The 19,242-nt window shown below is 43.2% G+C and overlaps 1 protein-coding gene across 2 annotated transcripts in view; it reads left to right on the plus strand.

Annotated features, from left to right (window-relative positions):
- MAP2 (microtubule associated protein 2) overlaps positions 1-19,242 on the plus strand; it is a 222,979-nt gene that overhangs the window by 39,605 nt on the left and 164,132 nt on the right. For both annotated transcript variants that reach the window (XM_027677935.1, XM_027677941.1), the window contains exon 2: positions 587-645. The gene's annotated coding sequence lies outside the window, so the exon portion shown is untranslated. The remainder of the gene's footprint in view (positions 1-586; positions 646-19,242) is intronic.

Raw genomic sequence — 19,242 nt, forward strand, 5'->3', positions numbered from 1 at the left:
CTGGTCTGCAGCTTGTTAGCACATCATTTTTTACTGTGTGGTGTAACTGTGGGATTCCTGGAAACAAGGAAGCTTTTGGTAATTTGGTCATATTATCCTCGTTTTTGCTGACTCCTTGTGCTTTTGGTTATTGCTGTTACCATATTTTGTAATTTTTGGCAAATTATTCCCAGTGAATCTAGATACATGAAAGGTCTTCTGCCTGCAGATCATCTTCTTTTTGTAAAGGAAAGAGTTTAATTGTTTCTGTGAAACTCTGATCCTGACAGAAACCATCAGTGTAGCCTGTGCTTCAGTGCAGTCAGCTTTTCTGTGGATATTCACTTTATATGAGAGCAGGCATTCTGAAGACCCAGGTCTTCAGTAAGACATGGACTGATGCATAAGATGGGCTGTAAGCTATGATGGTAAGAGAGATTGTAGTCACTTGAGAGTTTGGTATAACTTTGCACATGTTATTAAACACAGGGAAGGAGGGCATTTTGTTAATCACATTGCAATTCATGGATTTTTAATTAATTTAGTACAATGAAAGCCTTTTTGCTTTAATAGCTGCCACTAACTGAGAGCTTTTGTTTTTTTTCAGATTGTGGAAACCTGAAATTAAATATCCTGTGACTGACAAGGTGACAACAACACCACAAGGTAGGTCTTCTGTTTTTGTTGGTCTTGTATCAGTCATACCAGGGCTCTGGAAATGCTGTGCATCTTGACTTTACTTGGATGGATTGCCTAATGAATCCCTGGGGCTTGTTCAAACAAACCCAGATAGTTTGACAGGACTCCTCCTATGTCTGCATGTACATGGGTTGTGTATTTTGATGGTGTTTTAAACAAAGCAAATATGTACATTTTCTGGGCAGTACAGTGGAGGCACAGAGGTACAAACTTAAGTGAAAATAAAAATGCTTTGGGGTTTTTGCCAATGTTTTTGTGCAGGTGTCTTGTTTTCTGTAGGAAATATCCGATTGGCATTGCGAGCTGAGCTCTCCAAAAGCTGCTGAGTACAGGCACTGCAAGTTGAATCTACGATGTGGCAGTTTTTTCTTCTCACACTTCAAATTTAGGGTTCACGGTTGCCAAGAATGTTCTCTGCAACATGTGCTGATTACTTGTCTGTCAGTCACCACATGCTCACCTTGCTTGAGGATTTGTTGCTCTCTTTTGTTGAAATGTTTTATTGAAGTTGTTTATGGAATATGTGAATATGCAACACAGCACAGATGCAAAGAAATGCTGATCCCTGGATTTTCCACTTGCACCCTGGCATTATCTGTTCAGAGGAGGGTTTGTGTAATGGGTGCAGACAGCTTTTGGTTATCTGAACGGCTCAAGTGAAAAACAATGCAAAAAGAGCTGGTAAATAACACTTCTACTTTATCCAGTGGTTGTTGTCTGGTGACACTGCATAGTCATGATGAAGTAAGATTTTGTTCTGGGGTTTGGTTTTTTTCTTTTATGTAGTTGGTTCTTGTCTGTCTTCTTTTCTAGGGTGGAGAATGGAGTAAAAACTGGGACATGTGTTGCCTGTATCTGTGTGCTGGGGGCAGTTTCTTTTGGCCACAACATTGCTGCTCTCACTGCAGCCTCTCATTTCTCTCTTGGAGGTCATAGCTCTTTTTATCTTTGTGTGAAGATGTGAGTCTTTATGGAGTACATGTCCACAGCAGGAGTAAGGAGTATTTCACTATGGAGAGCAGCAGTCTCTCTGCTGAGTATTTCAGAGTGCATTTTGTCACCAGCTCTGAAATGCTGTGTTATAAGTGTGACAGGCTGCAGTGCAGATGTAATGCTTGTATTTCTCAAGATGTTAAAAAGAATTGCAATAATCATGTAAGCCTTGTCTCGTGTGTACTTGTGAAAGGCAGTGAGAGAAACAGGCAAGGTGTGAATATTTTTATCAGCAAGACTCCAGTTGTCATCATTCTTGAATGGAAGCTGCCAGGGGCCCTGCTCCTGGTATTAATACTTGTCCAGTGAGAAAAGGTCTAGCTTTGGTTTCAGTGAGCACAAGGTGCTTCTTTTAGCTGCTCCTTGTGAGCCTCTGCATGCCATTGAATGTGATTCATTAGGCAAAATGTTAAATGGTCAGGAAGAGACAGGTCTTTCAAAGCTGTAATGAGGCCAAATCCAATACCTTTAATGGGAAGGAGTGATTTAGGGATCTGAGCTAAAAGTGTAGACAAAGCTGTTTGATGGGTGCTCTTTGCAAAGAGCAACAGGGACGTTGAGGAGAGTTGATCCTGCATTTTAATTCACTGGTGCCAGTCTGAGCTTAAATAGTCTTGGTGGCAGGTGTTGAATGTGCTGTCTGCTCTTACCAAGAGCTCATCACAGCAATGTGACTGGGAAATTCAGTGCAGGCTGTGAGCTGCAGGCTGAAAGGGGTAGGTAAGGTCCTATTTGCCCTTAGGAATAAGTAGTAATCCAATTCTCTCAGTACCCAGAATATTGGTACTTTCAGCTGCCTTTGAGCTGCTCACAGTTTATCACTAGAAGTTGTATTCTTGCATAAATGGAGAACAGAATACCTTCTTGCAATAAATAATGGTTGTCTAAATGTCATTTTAGTAAGTCAGCTTAAAGAAGACAGAAGTTCTCCATCAGCCTGCACCTCAGGAAGTCCCCCATCATCCCCACATCACCATTGGCCAATCAGAACTCAAATCAGTCCAGCAGTTCAATTACCTAGGCAGCCTCATCTCTTCGGATGGTAAGATTGACGGGGAGATAGACAACAGGTTAGCGAAGGCATATAGTGCTTTTGGAAAACTCCATAAAAGAGTCTGGCGTAATAAACACTTGAAGAAAAGTACCAAGATCAGTGTTTACAGAGCCATAGTGCTGTCTACTCTTTTATATGGTTCCGAATCATGGGTCATCTACCGCCACACCCTGCGTCTCCTAGAACGCTTCCATCAACGCTGCCTCCGCACAATCCTAAACATCCACTGGTCAGATTATGTGACCAATACATCTGTTCTTGAACAGGCAGCAATCACAAGTATTGAGGCCATGTTACTGAGAACACAGCTGCGTTGGGTAGGGCACGTCTCCAGGATGAAGGACCACCGCCTCCCTAAGATCCTGCTCTATGGTGAACTTGCCACTGGCTGCCGCAAGAGAGGAGCCCCGAAGAAAAGATACAAGGACTCCCTGAAACAACAACTCAGCCTCGGGCATATTGATCACCATAACTGGTCTACTCTGGCCTCCAATCGGGAGGCCTGGAGACAGACCATCTATAATGCTGCTGATGCTTTTGAGAAAGCACGCAGGATCTCTCTTGAGGAGAAAAGACAACGCAGAAAGAATCGTGCCTTGCAGAATATACCATCCAAGGTGTCTTTCTGCTGTTCCTTTTGCAACCGGACATACCTTTCTCGTATTGGCCTTTTTAGCCACCAACGCGCTTGCAAGAAACGTGGGTAGAGCCCTTCCCAAATCTTCGTTCACGAAGCCTAGCCATGATGAAGCTGATCAGACTTACAGTACAGGCTGCAGGAGCAGTCCTGGACCAAGGCTGAATAAACATCTCCAACCTTTTGAATTTTAATAGTTCTTGTTCTTCCATTCTCTTTCCATCTTCTCCATGTGAATCTAAGGGCTCATTCAGATCACAGTCAGCTCTCCTTTTTGTCTTGATAGTATTCCTCATAACCCTCTCTTAGCCTTGTACACAACTCACAGAAAAGCTCTTCACCCATGTATTGGTCTCACACTGTTGCATCACTTTCTGGACTGCCCCGAATCACGTCCTTGTTCATCACACAGCAGTTGTGTATCTTGCACAAAGGAATGAAAGTGAGACTGTTTGTCTCAGGCTCGTCTCTGCAAGCTCAGGCATGTGTTGAACCTAAACATTACCTAATTTTTCACACTTGCAGGGCAATTCAACCTAAATCCTCAAAAGAAAATATCAAATGTAAGCACAACCGTTGTGTTTTACTGAGAATCTGGGGGGAAAAAAGGCAACAAAAAGGTGGTTTTACATCTTATCAGAATATTTCACTGGAACAACATGAGTTTATGTAATGGTTCCCAAGCCTGTACTAGTTCATAGTGAATTTCCATGTGACATGAACAAAATAATGGAGAGAATTTTATCAAAAGCCCAAAGACTTGCATTGCCTAACTAACATTAAGCCCTCGTGTGTCATTACTGCTTGCAGGCAATGTGCACACCCTGCTCTCCTCCTGCTGAGAGCAGAGACTGTAGATGAGCATCTCAGGAGGGCTGTGAGGGTCACATGTGGTTGAACCATTTTCTGAAGAACCTCTTTCTTTCCATTGAATCTTAGAAAAGCTTTTGGTTTTTGGACACCTCTGTTCTCTGTCAAATGTGAGCTGGTGTTTTTAGAAGCCCTGTAAACAGACAAAACTAGCTGAGCATTTTCATTTATATGGTTAAAAGGTAGAAGAACTACGATCACCACTTACACAGTGGAGTCTTTTGTGCTTCCATCTTTAAAATTGCAGGTCTTTTGGTCTGTTTCTCTTGTAAAAGTGATCTGCTGCAGCCTAGAAAATAAACAATTGTAATAAGGCACCTGATCTCTTGGAGAAATCCAAGTGTCACTGCACCAGGCTGTCCTGGTTCTCTAGTTCCCAGTGTCAGATTATGTGGCTCAAGTTGTTTTGCAGCGCTGCTCACATACACCATTACCATTCTCTCTTACTCCACTGCCTGGAACAGCAAGTGCAGAGGGATTCAGCAGTGCACAGACCTCCCACAGCAGAGGTTCCTTGAGGAGAGCAGTGCCCCGTGTGTGGTATGGGGCAGTGAGGACTGTCCAAATGGCCAAACAACAAGGATATTATCCGTAGGCCCACTCATTTCTCTGTAATAGGTTTTCCGTATGATATTCTTCTCTTTATGCTAAAATAAAAGAGAAAGCCAGATTCAATCTCTGTTGACATCACATCCAACATCCTTTGGTTTGATACTAAGGGCTGTTAAATACCAGGGAGAGAGTCATGTGAAGCAGAAGCTATTTAGACTAAACCTTGGCTGTTCATGTTGAAGTTATGAGTAACTTGAGGTTACCCCAAAAAACCCACTAGCATTCCAGTTGATGGGAAGTGCTCCTCGTATTGTTGTTTCAAATTCTCCTCTTGTAAGAAGGAGCCCTCCAGCGTGTGGGGCAACGAGAGGGAGAGTTTCTCCACCCAGAGTTCTCCTATAGTGTTTGTCCCCAGCAGGCACTCTCTCGGGATGTGCAGCGCGCTGCCTTGCATGCTCCGTGGGCAATCCTGTTTGCCCTGGGCAGTGGGAGGGCTGCAGTCTGGCCACTGTGCTGAAGAGTTGGAAAAATACACGTCCTGGACTGCATCCAGCACTTTAGGATGGAGGCCATTAAACTGTGACATGACCCAGCCCTGGCCTGTGGACTGACAGTGCACCTTGCAGGCCTGTGCAATGCTCCCTCTGTTTGTATGTGGAAAAGTAGGAAGGGTGCTGGCGTGACTTCTTCCTCCCAGTGGATGGGATGGGGATCAGGGAAGCCCGTCTGCCCTAAGTCCTGTGTTAGGGAGGAGGTAAAACAGGAGGTGCTGAATGAAGTTGGTGGCCATAGTATCTTCTCCAGAGGTGCAGACAAACCAGCTGGCACTCACATGACTCTGACCGGCTCTGCTGGCCCTGGTAAGTCTGACGGACCACATTTGTCATTGCTCTGGCTCTGCTGAAGTCAGCACAAGTATGCCAAAATTGCACAGCAGCAAAATTGGGTTGTTGATTTAGTTCTCTCTCAGGTGCATCTGGACATTTGGGCTACATGTCCAAACTCCACTTGCTCAAATAAATCAAAGCCTTAGATTATGAATATAGAGAAATAGGTGCTCTTTTAAGGACCACTTTATTTTTCATTCTCTGAGATTATAGATAATGTATAAAGATGCAGAGTTAAAAAAACATTGGTTTTCTGAGCAAATGCTTGAGTTAATGTGCTACCGAATACCAGATGTGAAACCCAGAGGCAGGGCCAGCAAAGTCTTTATTGAGGGAGTATCTGAGGAAGCTGCTCTTATCGACACCAGCAGCTCCCGAGTGTTAGTTAGTTCATCAGGTAAATGTTTGTGGGATGTCTTTTAATGACTAATTCCATTGCCAGCAGTGTCTTTTGAAAAAAAAAAAAAAGACAAATGGAAGGAACAGGTCGTACACAACTTTTTTTTAAAAGGAAACAACATATTGTAGAACTGCAGGCGCCTGCTTCTATTAATGCTCAGTCTTCAAACACTGAGATGCCATTCATTTATGTGGAATAAGTTGCTATACCCTCCAGTAGTCTCTTAAAATACTCTTTTTTATTTTTAACCCTATTTTAGTAATTCAGTGGGTTAAAAACATAATCCTTATCACCTCCTGCATACCGTACCAGGAGGCTGGAAGGCAAAAGGATAATAACAATTTTGATTAGGTCCTTCTCCACAGCAACGAGTAGGAGTTTTTCTCTTGACTTCAATGGGAGTAGGAGCCAGACCCTTTCTTTGTGATGTGCAGCAGTGATGTCTTCTGAGACAGTGTTAAAGCAGAGATGTTATGCCCTTTATTTCTAACCTGAAAAGTTCAAATTAAGTAAGACAAGTGTCTTTGGAGACAGAGAATATCTTTTATAGATTATCTGATACAGCAGGAAAAATAGGTAAGTTTGCAGGTGAGTGGTGAAGACCTGGATAAAAGTTTCTATTCCTGAAAGCTTTTCTTGGTGTGTGTTTTTTCTCTCTGTCCCCCTGGGTTTAGGAGATATTATCTTTATCTGCAATGTTTGCTTCATGGACAGCCTTTGAAAATACTGGCTGCAGTGCCTTTACGTCTTGAATATCTTGTGTTACTGGTGGGGAGAAAGCATTTCAGTGTGTAGCACTCAGAATTAGAAGCTTTTCTGTTACTTACAGTCCCAACTCATATCCTGTTCATAGATTTTTATCTCCATTTCTTATGTCTTTGGAGGTTTCTGGAGGCATTACCACTTAACAGGTGATAGGCCAAAAGTCTTTCCTTTCTTCCATAAAGTCACTTATAGCTTTCTTCCCAGTTACCAGTAACAACAGAACCGGGGTTAAAGCAATGCGATCTGATAGGGCAGTATGAAGTGTCTCACTGAAGCTCTGCCTAAAGGGAATGTCAGATTTTCCATGTGGACATCCTGAGAGAAAACAGGTTACAGTCATAGGAAGAATTGGTTATTTTTCTTCCAGCTCTTGGCTGCTGCAGGCATAAACATGCCTCATTATCTAAAGGCATTACAGTATCTCCTTTAATGTTACTTCCCAGCTTGGAGGCATATAGGATTAATGGAAACTATTCACCAAATTCTTGATTTTTCAGGCTTTGAAAGGTGGATTGTTGCATTCAATTCATTTGTCTGAGCAATGTATAAAGACAGGAGTTACTAATTTTAAAACTTTCATGTGAAACCCCACTGGTTTTGCTTGGAACTGATTTTCCTTTTTACTGTTATAATCATCTGCTTATTTTACTGTATGAACGAAACAACACTTTTAAGAACACAAAAATCATACATCTTCTGTTACATCTCCTCTGGTTATTTGTGTGTAGCTGAAATAACTTTGTCAGGTTGTTGGGTTTGTAATTCCTAGGCTGTTAAGACTGATGTGAGACCTACACAAAGCCTTGGTCACCGAGGCTCCGGCAGCTGTGAGTGAGGGGAGGTCCAGGGAGTGGGAACTGTCTGTACAGGGGGATTCCGGAGTCCAGGACCACCCAAGCAGCCCAGGTGCCCCAATGACCCAGAAGCCCTCAGCAGCCAATCAGACAAGGAGGGGCAAGTGCTGAGAGCGACCTCTTCAACATCTTCACAAATGACTTAGATGCAGGACTGGAAGGGACACTGAGCAAGTTTGGAGATGACACAAAACTGGGAGGAGCTGTTGACTCCCTCAAAGGCAGGGAGGCCCTGCAGGGAGACCTCAAGGAATTAGAGGGCTGGGCAATCACCAACCATGGGAAGTTCAACAAGGGGAAGGGCCGGATTCTGCACCTGGATGGGGCAACCCCTGATGTATGGACAGACTGGGGAATGAGATGCTGGAAAGCAGTGCCAAGGAAAGGGATCTGGGGGTCCTGGTCGATGACCAGTTGGCCATGAGTCAGCAGTGCCCTGGCAGCCAGGAGGGCCAACCCTGTCCTGGGGAGCATCAGGCAAAGCATCGCCAGCCGGTCGAGGGAGAGGATTGTCCTGCTCTGCTTTGACCTGGGGTGGCCTCACCTGGAGTATTGTGGCAGTTTTGGGCACTGAAATATAAGAAAGATGTTAAGCCATTAGAGAGCATCCAAAGGAGGGCAACAAAGATGGTGATGAGCCTTGAGGGGAAGCCGTGTGAGGAGCGGCTGAGGGCACTTGGTCTGTTCAGTTGGAGGAGAGTGAGGGGAGACCTCACTGCAGTTACAACTTCCTTGTGAGGGGAAGAGGAGGGGCAGGCACTGATCTCTGCTCTCTGGTGACCAGTGACAGAATGCAAGGAAATGGCCTGAAATTGTGTTAGGGGAGGTTTAGGTTGGATATTGGAAAGAGGTTCTTCCCCCAGAGGGTGGTTGGGCACTGAACAGGCTCCCCAGGGCAGTGGTCACAGCACCAAGTCTGACGGAGTTCAAGAAGCATTTGGATGACACTCTCAGGTACATGGTGTGACTGTTGGGGATAGTCCTGTGCAGGGCTGAGGATTGGACTTGATGATCCTTGTGGGTCCCTTCCAAGTCAGCAAATCCTGTGATTCTGTGAAATCCTGTCATCTCTGTGCTTCTAGGGAATGCAGTTCGATTCAGTACCCATACTGATGTTAGCGTAGGAGTTAAGAGAGCTGGGCATGAATGGGACCCGATAATGTTTTGATCCTGACCAAAAAAGAGGAAAATACTCTTTTAGTAGTCAATATTTAACCACTGTTGGCACAGGGGGCTGTTTATGCTCTGCTATTGTTTTCCATCACATGAGTTTGTAATCCAAATGCTGTAAAACATGGCTCTCTGCATTGCTGGACACTGACATAAATGCGCTTTTCTCACACTTTGATGCTGTGGTGGTGGTTGCTTTGAGCTGAGGCCTCCAAAGACCCCTCTTCTGAATAAGAGTCAAGGGGAATTGTGTGGAATTGTGTGGCTGAAAATGTGAAAACCTCAGTCCTCAGTTTTTAAGTGCAGTCCTAGGAGAGACTTGGCTGTGACACGGAATTGTAGGCAAGAGTTCAACTGATTCATGTGCTCTTGGCTGAGCTGCCACACTCAGATTGCTCTTTCCAACTATTTGAGTCAAAAGCTTAGAGACAGAGAAGATCCAGTCCATCATAATGGTGCATTTGCAATTCAGAACTTTATAAGCTTCTGTTAATTTTTTTTTTTCCCTTGAGGTACCTGCTGAACTAAATAATGATCTTCCTGTAGAAAAGATAATGGGAATATGTGCAGTGGGGGATAGGAGCCAGGTAGGGGGTGAGGCTCTGTGTGGTTGAATGTCTACATTTGAGAAAACCTTTTGGATCTGGGGCTGGTTTGGAAAAACACCAGTCAGGGGATAGTGCCTGCACAAAAATTCTTCCTATGGAGGTGGGATGGGAGGTGAATGTAAAGGTGCAGGAGTCACAGATGAGTTTGAACTCATACAAGACTGTGGGTAGAGGGAAGCCCCTGTTCCCCAGCAGTGTTCAGCCCTGCATCTTTGCCCACCTTGTGACAAGGGGGCAAAGTTTAGGAGCCAGAAAAATGACATCTTATTCTTTTATGAAGGTGTTTTGTTCCAGAGCTGGAGCAGCTGGAGAGTGAAGGAGAAGCCTTCTTGGATGTCCAGTCCTGAAGTACAAAGGGATCATTAGTGTCTCCAGTTCACATGACGCACATCTCGAGACATTAATATTATCTGCAGGCAGTAGGCAAGTCTGTGGCCCAGCTGGGATCAGACTTCAATATGCTGAGCTCCATGCAGTGCTTTATTGCCTCTTCCATCAAAGTGCCTGTTTCTGCTGTATGTCTTAATTAGCAGCTTATCCTAATCCAACAGCTAAGAAATAGCTTCATGGTGCAAACAATAACGGTATGAGCAGATATCGGTATAAACCTGTATTTTGTTTCTAATTAGAGCACAGGTGCAGACATCTGAGACATGTTATCATGTGCTCAGAAGAAGAAAATATGGATCCCAACCCATCAAGTAGAAAACTATTACTTTGGATGAAAAGCTGATGCTTTTTTCAGGTAAATACAAAGGCAAGTTTCATATGTGAGCTATGGGAGTTGAGCTAGAAAGCTTGGAGTTTTAAATATAATTCTGACTGATTCTGCTAGTGTTTTGTATTGACAATTATGTATTTTCATAATAAGCAAGAGCTGAAACTAAATATTACTGTACTCAAGCTCTTCATGTCAGAATGCAATTGTGCATGTTGTGTTTGTGCTAGAATGCTTGAAGCATCATGCCCAGATGCTTTTTTTATCCCTGAAATTGTTATAGGTCCATTGATTTCAACAGACTTGCACCCACATACATTTGTAACAACCTGCAAAAACCAGGCTCTTGAATCTCAGAAATGCGCTTAGAAGATCCGAAGCAACATCTGTAGCATAGCAACAGGAAAGCCTTTATGCTCTTGTCATTACTGCTGGTCTTGGAGCCTGGCAGTAACAGTGAGCACATGGCAGAGGGTTTGCTTTCCTTTTGGTCAGGCCAGTCAAATTGTCTGAGAGTGTAATGCCTACCAAATTTAAAACATTAGCTAGCTACAGTAGCAGTGCAAGGACTCAGCTTTGAGGAACCTCAGCTTTGGTTCAATGCTAAGGTTTGGGATGACATCACACAGCTGTATGACTCCATGATTTCTGATTGCTTTTCATAGCATTACTGAATTCCCTGTGTCAAGTTTGGCCTTCCCGATTCCGTTAGACACTTTGCCAACAGGATTTGGCATCTTTGTTTTGTCTTCCCAGGCACTCTGGAGTGCTCTGTGGGCAACAGAAGGGCCAGGCTGCCATCCCATGGCAGGCCCTTTCTAGGGATGGAAAGAAAGAGCTTTTTGTGCATGGCAGAGAAGGAGGCACCAGGGCTGGAAAAATAGTCGGAGGCCGTGAGCAGTATTCCTTGGGATCATACCTGAGATCAGTGCAGCACCTGCTGCTGTGGCTGCTTTTTGCCTGCTGTCAGGTGTCTCAGCAGTGTTATGCAATTAAACCATTTAAGAAAATGAATTACTTAAATCAAGGCATTCTGGAAGGAATAGCACCAGGTCCTGTGTGAGCCAGACAGACACCTGAAAGATGTCCCATATTTACACAAAATGTAGCAATTAGGTTTTTCCCTGGTATCTTTTGTGTTTTTTTCGCATTGTTTGCCTATTATTTCTTCAAGGGCAAAGTGGGAAGTAACATGAGTGTGGTAAGTATGGCATGTAATTATACAACCAAAAGAAATAGAAAAAAGCCTTCTGGGTGTTTTCTACATCATAGGATTTATTAGGTGTCTCATGTGCTGACAGAACAAGATGTAAAATTGCTTTCAGTGTTCATCTGTCACTGTGTGAGATGGAAGAAGCAAGTCTCACAAAGGTATTGTAGCACAAGATCTTGGCTTGTTTGTTAGTGCCTGTCATGGGCAATTCTCTCCCTTTTTTAAATGGTTTTCTGGTCTCTCAGTGAATAGACAAAAGTGATTCTGTTTTCACAAGTGAGAGAGCACCTTTTGCATAAAGGATATTTCAGAACATAATCTAGAGCTGATTTTGAAGTGTTTGGTGTGTTCTTACAGCACTGCTAATCATTAACAAAGACTAGAATAATTTGCAGTTCAGAGAAATCCTGTAGGCTATTTGTGCCTGTGGGAAAATATTACTTCTTTCACTGTGTCCTTTGGGGTAACCACAATCATTTGAATGAAAAAAAGTGAAGAAAGTGTGTTCTGCTGCATCTCAACTGAAGCAGCTCTGCATTTTCTTGGCTACTATACTGAAGCAAAATCTTCCATTAACAGGATAAAAACAAATGTCCATTTCCTGTATTCCCCATGAGAAGATGAATTTTGAATACTGCTCCTCTGTGGGAGCAGTATTCATTGGACTGATCACAGACACTGGCCATTGATGTAGCTGATTGCAGTCGTTTTCAAAACATAATCTCTTTGGGCAGGTAAGGAATGAAGCTGAGTCTGAAGGTTACCCAGGTCCCTTGAAGGTTACAGAGTATACAGGAGAAGCAATCTGCATCTCATTTTTAATCTTTAGAATTAGTGTCAATGCAGAAGAGAGTAGGGAAGCCTCAAACAACTTTATTGTGGTTATGAATCGTGTCTGGGCACGGCAACTGTGATTTGTAGTTTCAGGGCATTTTTAAAGTGCATGACTTCGTGGGTAAAACTTGCTCTTACAAGTGGGGAAAAAAAAAAAGAGAAGGACATTTAGACTAAGTGGAGTGACTGAGAGCTGGTCCAGAAGTTTTAAAAAAAGCTTAAAAGAAGTGGGGTATTTTTCAGTTTTAAATGTCAGTTTAGAGGCTTTGAGTTAAGCTTAGCCTTACAGGTCTGGAAATATTACTGGCCTGTCTGGAAATCCTGTGTTTCCCCCTTGCACAGAGCCCTTTGGAAACAGAGGGGTTGGCATTTTGCAGAACCTTCTACCAGAGGGCAACATGACCCAGCCCTGCAGCCAGGTCAGTGCAGCTGATCCCTTGCTGTGAGGTTAAGGAGTGATCAGTGCATTCTTTTCTGTAAGGGTGCAGAGTGGACACTGCCCTGCCTCTACTAGACCTTGTCTGCCTTGATTAGGAAGCAGTATTAGCTTCCTAAGTAGCTTTATGCAGCAGTTGGAAGTTGAGATTCAGGTATAAGTGCAGCAGTGGCGTGTGTGGAAGCGAAGGACACAGGGAAATGGGGTGAAAGTCTGAGTTTTGCGATTGCAGGTGCAGACATAATGAAGGGATTCTCAGGAGATGTTAGCCCACAGCGTGTTTTTCATACCAACTTTAACACTGGCAGCAGATCTCAGGAGTCTGTCATCTACCTTATGAGTCTGAAAATAGACCCCTTTGAGCAGGGGATAAGCAAAGGTGATGCTGGGCTAATGAAAGGGCTTGGGACCTGGTCTGATTGCATTGCTCTGGGTCTGTTCTCCAGGCAGATTGAAGAAAATATTTTAGCGTGAAATCCTGAGAAGCAACCTGTAAAATGTCAGTGCTTGCATTTCTAGAAAGGCTACTTTCTTCAGCTCTGATTGATTTCTTCCACAAATATTCTGCCTAGTTTTGTAGCGTTTCCAGTACCTATCCCAGTGGACTCTTTACATAGGAGTTGTCACGTTCACCACTTTGATTTAAAACTCTTTGATTCTCCTGTTTAAATCTTGCCCTCCTCTGGAGTTGTTTTCTGATCTCCCCTAGATTAACAACTATACTACAGACCCTCTTCTCCACCTGTGGACCAGGGTATAGTGGTGAGTTGTGAGGAGATGGGTGCAACACTTGCCCCTGTGTGCATCCTGTGTTGCAGAGACCAGGCTGCATATTTTATGGGGCCCTGTGTCTCCACAGAGCCCCTGTGATTGTGTGTTTCCTCTTGTGTAATGCGGGTGTGCTGTGTTGTGCCAAGTCGTGCTTTTAAACCGCAGGATTTCTGAGTGCTGATTGCAAATTGGACAGGAAAGATTGCTTGGATTATCAGTGGGAAAACAGTAGAAGGCATGACCTTTATTCTGCTCCTCGGGGCAGAGCAGAGATTTTTGTACTGTTCCTCTTTGAAACAAATTGGTAAATAGCAGGGATGTTCTGATCTGGAACAGGTTAGCTGTTGAGCTGTCTGTAGGCTTCTGAGGTGCTGAAGGAGATGGGGTGGAAAAGACATTTCATAGAGATAAGAACTTAAAAAGGAAAGTCATGCGGAGATGTGAAAATAGCTTATTCAGGCAGGAATAACAAAATCTAGTAAAATTATGCCAAATCAAGCAGTGCAGATGAAATTTTGCCTGAGTGCAGAGCACAGGTTGTGACTTATTTACCATGATGAGGTTAGATTGGGGATAGTGTAAAGCTGCAGGGAGTGCAGCAGCTAGGAAATAAAACCAGCCATAAGGTCAGTGCTCAGAGCCAGGTAAATGAGCCATGCTGTAGGACAGGACAGGGGCAGTGCCAGAGCTCCATGGAGATGTGATTCCAGAGGTGACGTATTCTGGAGTCGTCCTTGACAGGGAGAATGGGACTGACAATGACAGGCTGTTCCTTGTGTGCTTGTTTGAATTCATGAGGAATTTGCTGTGATAAAGTTAGTTCAGTGTAGCTTGCCTGTAAAGAATTGTGAAAAACTTCAGGGCTCTTTGCAGTACTTTGTAGTCTCTGCAGCCATGTATGATACAGGAGTAAAGAAAGCTTGTCTCCTCAGCTAAGGGAGAATCCAGCAAATGTGAGCTTTGTGAGGGTCTGGGAGGAGCCCCTGACCTGCCTCCCAATGAGCAGGGTGCAAAATTGTTGTAAAGGCTCTTCAGTAGAGAGAGGCACCATGTTCAGCCCTGCATTTTGTAAGAGAATGTAGTCATGTGTGAGGGGAACAGTCCTGGTTTCAGGTGTTACATGTCGGAGGTGAATAAAGGGAGAGGCAATGTCTTTAAACATCTGGAACTTTAATTTGTCTATTAGTAAAAGTGACTCCCAGATCCACTTTTCTGTTTGCTGGCTACTGGAAGATAGATTTCTATTGTCAAACATGATAATGACCTGTGTATTTTTCCTGAGCTTTCCATATTAATGTCATGACAAGTACTGGGGAAGAACACAGTTTGAATTGTTATGGGGGATACTTCTTTGAAATGTTTTTCTTTTAAAATACAAATGAACAAGATACTTGTTACAGTAATATAGGAGCAGTTGGTATGTGATTGTATTATGAAGGGTCTAAAATGGCATAACAGTGGCTTTAAAACCTAATTACTGTAATTTTTGACCATTACATAACTCTGGGAGTGAGTACTGTAAGATAATATCTGGCCTGTGCATTCAGATAGGGAATCTGATAACTTATCTAGACTTCCTAGACCACATGTTATGTAGATGTGTTATATATTTAAATTTGCAGTTTCATATAACTTCTTCCTCAGACCAGTCCTTTCTGATGATCTAGGTTTTGGCCTTCATATGCATGGCTGCAGCTAAACTTCCATAGTTCAGCCCCGCTGCAGGTCCTTAGCGTGGTATCGGCATTGACCCAAAGTTTGCTGTGCGTGTGTGAGCGTATGTGTGACCACGACTGGCTTTGAACACTGTGACTCAGAGCACAGGGTGAGATCTCTGTGCATGTTGGTCCCGTTGGGCCAGTAGAAAGTGAGGGTGGGTTTTGGGTGGGCTGGGCTCCAAGCCCAGCTCTGCTGTTGACTCCCCGGCTGACCTCAAGCAATATAAAAATAGGGCTAATGATACATTTAGCATGCTGCAGAACTGTGGAGCCAGCCTGCTGTCCTTACATGTGCATTAGTAGCATTTCTGTTAGGAGAACTGGTTTCATAAACAAAAACAAATTGTCAGTGAATAGTTTGGCATTTTTTTGAGAGAAGCCTACCGTTTCTTGCCTGCAGAGCACTGAGGAGTAGCTAGTAAAAGCTGCTTGAAGTCCTAGCCAGATGATACAGCCAAATTGTGATTATGATTGCACATCACAAAAGCTGTTTGGGAGGAGATTTAGCTGTTTGCTCATTCATGGCTTAGACCTCATCATGCAGCGGCAGCCACATTCGTGCAAACATTTGCTCATTCTGTGACAAAACCACTTGCGTTGGCTGGTTAGGAAATGTAGCATTTTCATATTAAAAGGCAATAGGTAAGCTCTGCCTGTAGCTGTAGACCTGGTTAAGTAATCTGCTATTAAGCTCAATTAGAGTGGCACAGAGAAAATAGGTATAATACATTTGCAAGAAAACAGCGTGTGAAGACCTGAACAAATGAGATGTTATTGCTATGAATAATGCTCCTTCATAGGAGTAGAGCCACTGAAGGCAGGGGCCCTACACCTCTGTTTCATGGTGTTTCTGTTACTGTTTCGTTGACTTTGTTTTGATGCTTTGTGTTGACTGAAACATTTTAGTGTTTTTATTTTAAAACTCAGTAACTGAAACTTGCTAATGCTGTGGAGAAATCATCTTTTGGGGCCTGTTCTGCTTTGCTGGGATGGACTGAAAAGTCTCTCTGTTCCCTTTCTCCCCAACCATACAAGAGTACAAGCTAGGTTGTCCTGCGATAGCTCGCTTTTTTGAGTGTGTGTAAAACCATCCTGTCTCTGCATGATCCATGTAATACATGGGAAAAAATTTCCCACCTAGTAACAGATGAGGGCAATTTCCTGTAAGCCAGCTCTTGTGGTCTCTGGTTTCCAGCCAGTTCTATTTTTACTTCCCTTTTTTTTTAAAAAAAAGACATTTTTTTTACTATCATGGTTCTTACATGCAGACAGACTGCAGTTTTAAAAGACAGCAGCAAAGCCTTGGAGGTACTGTGTATTCTGATCACCTTGAATTAAAGCTTTTGAGCCACATCTTAAAGTCAGCATCACTGAATGGGAACAGAAAAGAGTAAACCCTTGCTGAGTTAAAGCCAGGTCCAAGTAATTCTGTATTACTGTAATCAAAAGTCGTTTGTTCCTGACTCTGTAAACACTTAGACTGATGTCTTGTAAGGATCTAGGAGCACGTAAGTAGTTGCAGTAGCAGGCCTGATAATTCACTTGACTGGTGAATAAAGCTGAGGAGACTTACACTGAGGGTGTGAGAGGCGTCAGCATTATAAAGCCTGGTGTCAGTGAAGGAGATCTGAATGTCTGGGCAGAGTGAGGAAAAGAAAGGAGATTCAAGTACTAGCACAAGAAGGTAGAGATGTGACAGGGGAGTTGTGTTTAAAACAGTCAGTTTCCCTTAAAGTAAGTGGAAATCTTGGATGCAGCTGTAGATATGTCATGCTGCAAGGCATGTGTGTATTTAAAACCCATCTCAGTCTGTTTGAACTTTTTCCCAAGACTTTAGGAATCTGGGAAACTTTCAGAAAAACAGTTAACGTCATGCAGGGGAGTGAGTTGGAGGTACGACTTTATGATGTTAGAAACTGGGCTCAAAAGGCATTCTGATAGCCAGACTCCCAGAAGTACCAAAGGACGAAGGCAAGGCAGTGCTGTGACAGTTACTATTTCACAGGTGATACTGTCAGCTTTGGAGCACTTTTTCCCCCTCGACTTTGCAGATCTTATCTTTGGACTGGATCAGGAAAGGGGCACGTTCTGCAAGCAAAATGCCTGAAGAATGCAGCATATGCATGGGGCAAAGGGTGGGCTCCCTAACTAAGGGAGAGTGAATGTATGTGGTGGTGCTTGCAAAGAGATGCCCTGCTTAGTGCCCACAGTAGGGTAATTATTTAATGAGGAAGATGAGTATACCTGCTTTCCCATAGATAATATCAGTTGACAAAAGATGCAGGGAACTTAGCCCCAGGAGGCACTTGGAATCTGAAGCACAGTTTGTACAAGTCAGATCTAGCAACAGTTGCATTTTCCTGCCACTGCATTCATGTGTTGAATCGTTGTTGATTATGTTTTCGATATTTATTAACCCTCCTGCTCTGACATGAGCACATCCGGTCCTCTGACACTGGGAAGGGAAAGCATTTGTCAAACTGCCTTCAAGTTTTTCTCGTGTTTTCTGGGTCCTGGTCTTTGAAGCCACTGTGACACTTGTTAGTTTTCAGTGAACAAATGCTTCCATGTATTTTGAGGAATACATTATATTCAAAAAACCATGTAGTGAAATTACTCTTTTTACACGAGATGTTGGCAAATTTTTTGTGCTACAATGACAACAAATCAACAGGGTGGCAGATTTGAGAGGAGGTGTGACTTCTGCCTTCTTCACAAGGTGCCACCATTGCTTTGGAGCATTGCAGGGGACAGGGGGAGCATTTCTGGTCTTCTCTGGCACAGCTGCAACCTTCACAGCAATAGCATTGGCCTTGCGGCTCGCATTTCATTGCAGGAAACCATTTGGTTGTTCCTGAGAATTCGTGAGTTATTCCTGAGGATTGCAGCATCACTTTGATTAAATACTGCTGGGGGTAGGATGGCAGTGATGTTTGCTGTGAATCATCCTCGTTAATGGAAGCTATTTGATAGAGAAACAATAGTTATTAGAAAGATGACATTTCTGTTCTAAATCCCTCCTCCTTTCTTCTTTTTTTTTTTTTATTCCATTAACTGTTTTGTAAATTACCTTTGGGCTGTAGGGCCTTGTTCACTTCATTCTAGCAACAAATACATTGGCATGAGTGGAAAATATTTTAAAGAACAGGAGGAGCTTTTTGTTATTTTTCATCTCCAAGTGTATTTGCTACTGTTGTGTTTTTATTCTGTTTTCATTTTGCATTTAAATAATCATGGATGACTGGAAAAGCTTGAATCAATTGCATTCAAAGCACTGCAGGTAGACTGTTGAAAGGCATTTATTTTTCAAGTGTCAAACTGAGGAATGTGGACATTAAATAATACAGTAAATAAAGTTGTCTGGAATGCTGCTATTTTCCATCACTTTAGAAAATCATAGGCTTCCTCCCTCCAGAAAAATAATCAAGAACAGTCTTAATTTTCAAGCCCATAAATAGATTCTAGTGCATGATTAATGTTATACTTCTACGTAACACCGTTCTTGTAGGCTATGGCCTGTCCCCTTGGGTATGAATGTTGCTGTTTGTCTGCTTAAATGTCTTCCTGCTCTGAGTTTCTGGTTGTGCCGAAGGGATGTTAGTGAACTCAGCTCCCATCCTAAGAACATCAGTCTCACCACGAGTGAATGGAACAGAATGTGCAAAAGCAATATTTAAAATGGAGATTATCTGGTACATTGTCAAGTCCACTATGTCTGAGGGTGAGATACAAGCTTGTAGGAAGCACTAGTCATTCCAGCCTGACAGTGCCTCCATCCCATGTATCATCCCCACCATGCATTGAAAGCCTAAGAAGTATGCTAGTTATTTTTAAAAATCCCTCTCATGTAACCCATATTACACCTCTCTAAAGGAAAAATATGTTTATATACTACCAGAAAAGCGACTTTGCAGCTGTTTAGTAACACACCAGATGAAAGAGACAATTCTTTCCCAGTTGCAGCTGAAACACTTGAAGCTTCAGGTGGAACAGGCTTGGTGTGTGCGCAGGTTCATCTGCGCAGCTTTGTTTTCCCTGGCAAAACTTACCTGTTCACCCTTATCCCTGTCTTTGGAAACACACG

The sequence above is a fragment of the Neopelma chrysocephalum genome, unplaced genomic scaffold (genome assembly GCF_003984885.1).
Source record: "Neopelma chrysocephalum unplaced genomic scaffold, ASM398488v2 Primary Assembly neopelma1_44, whole genome shotgun sequence".
NCBI classification, from domain to species: Eukaryota; Metazoa; Chordata; class Aves; order Passeriformes; family Pipridae; genus Neopelma; species Neopelma chrysocephalum.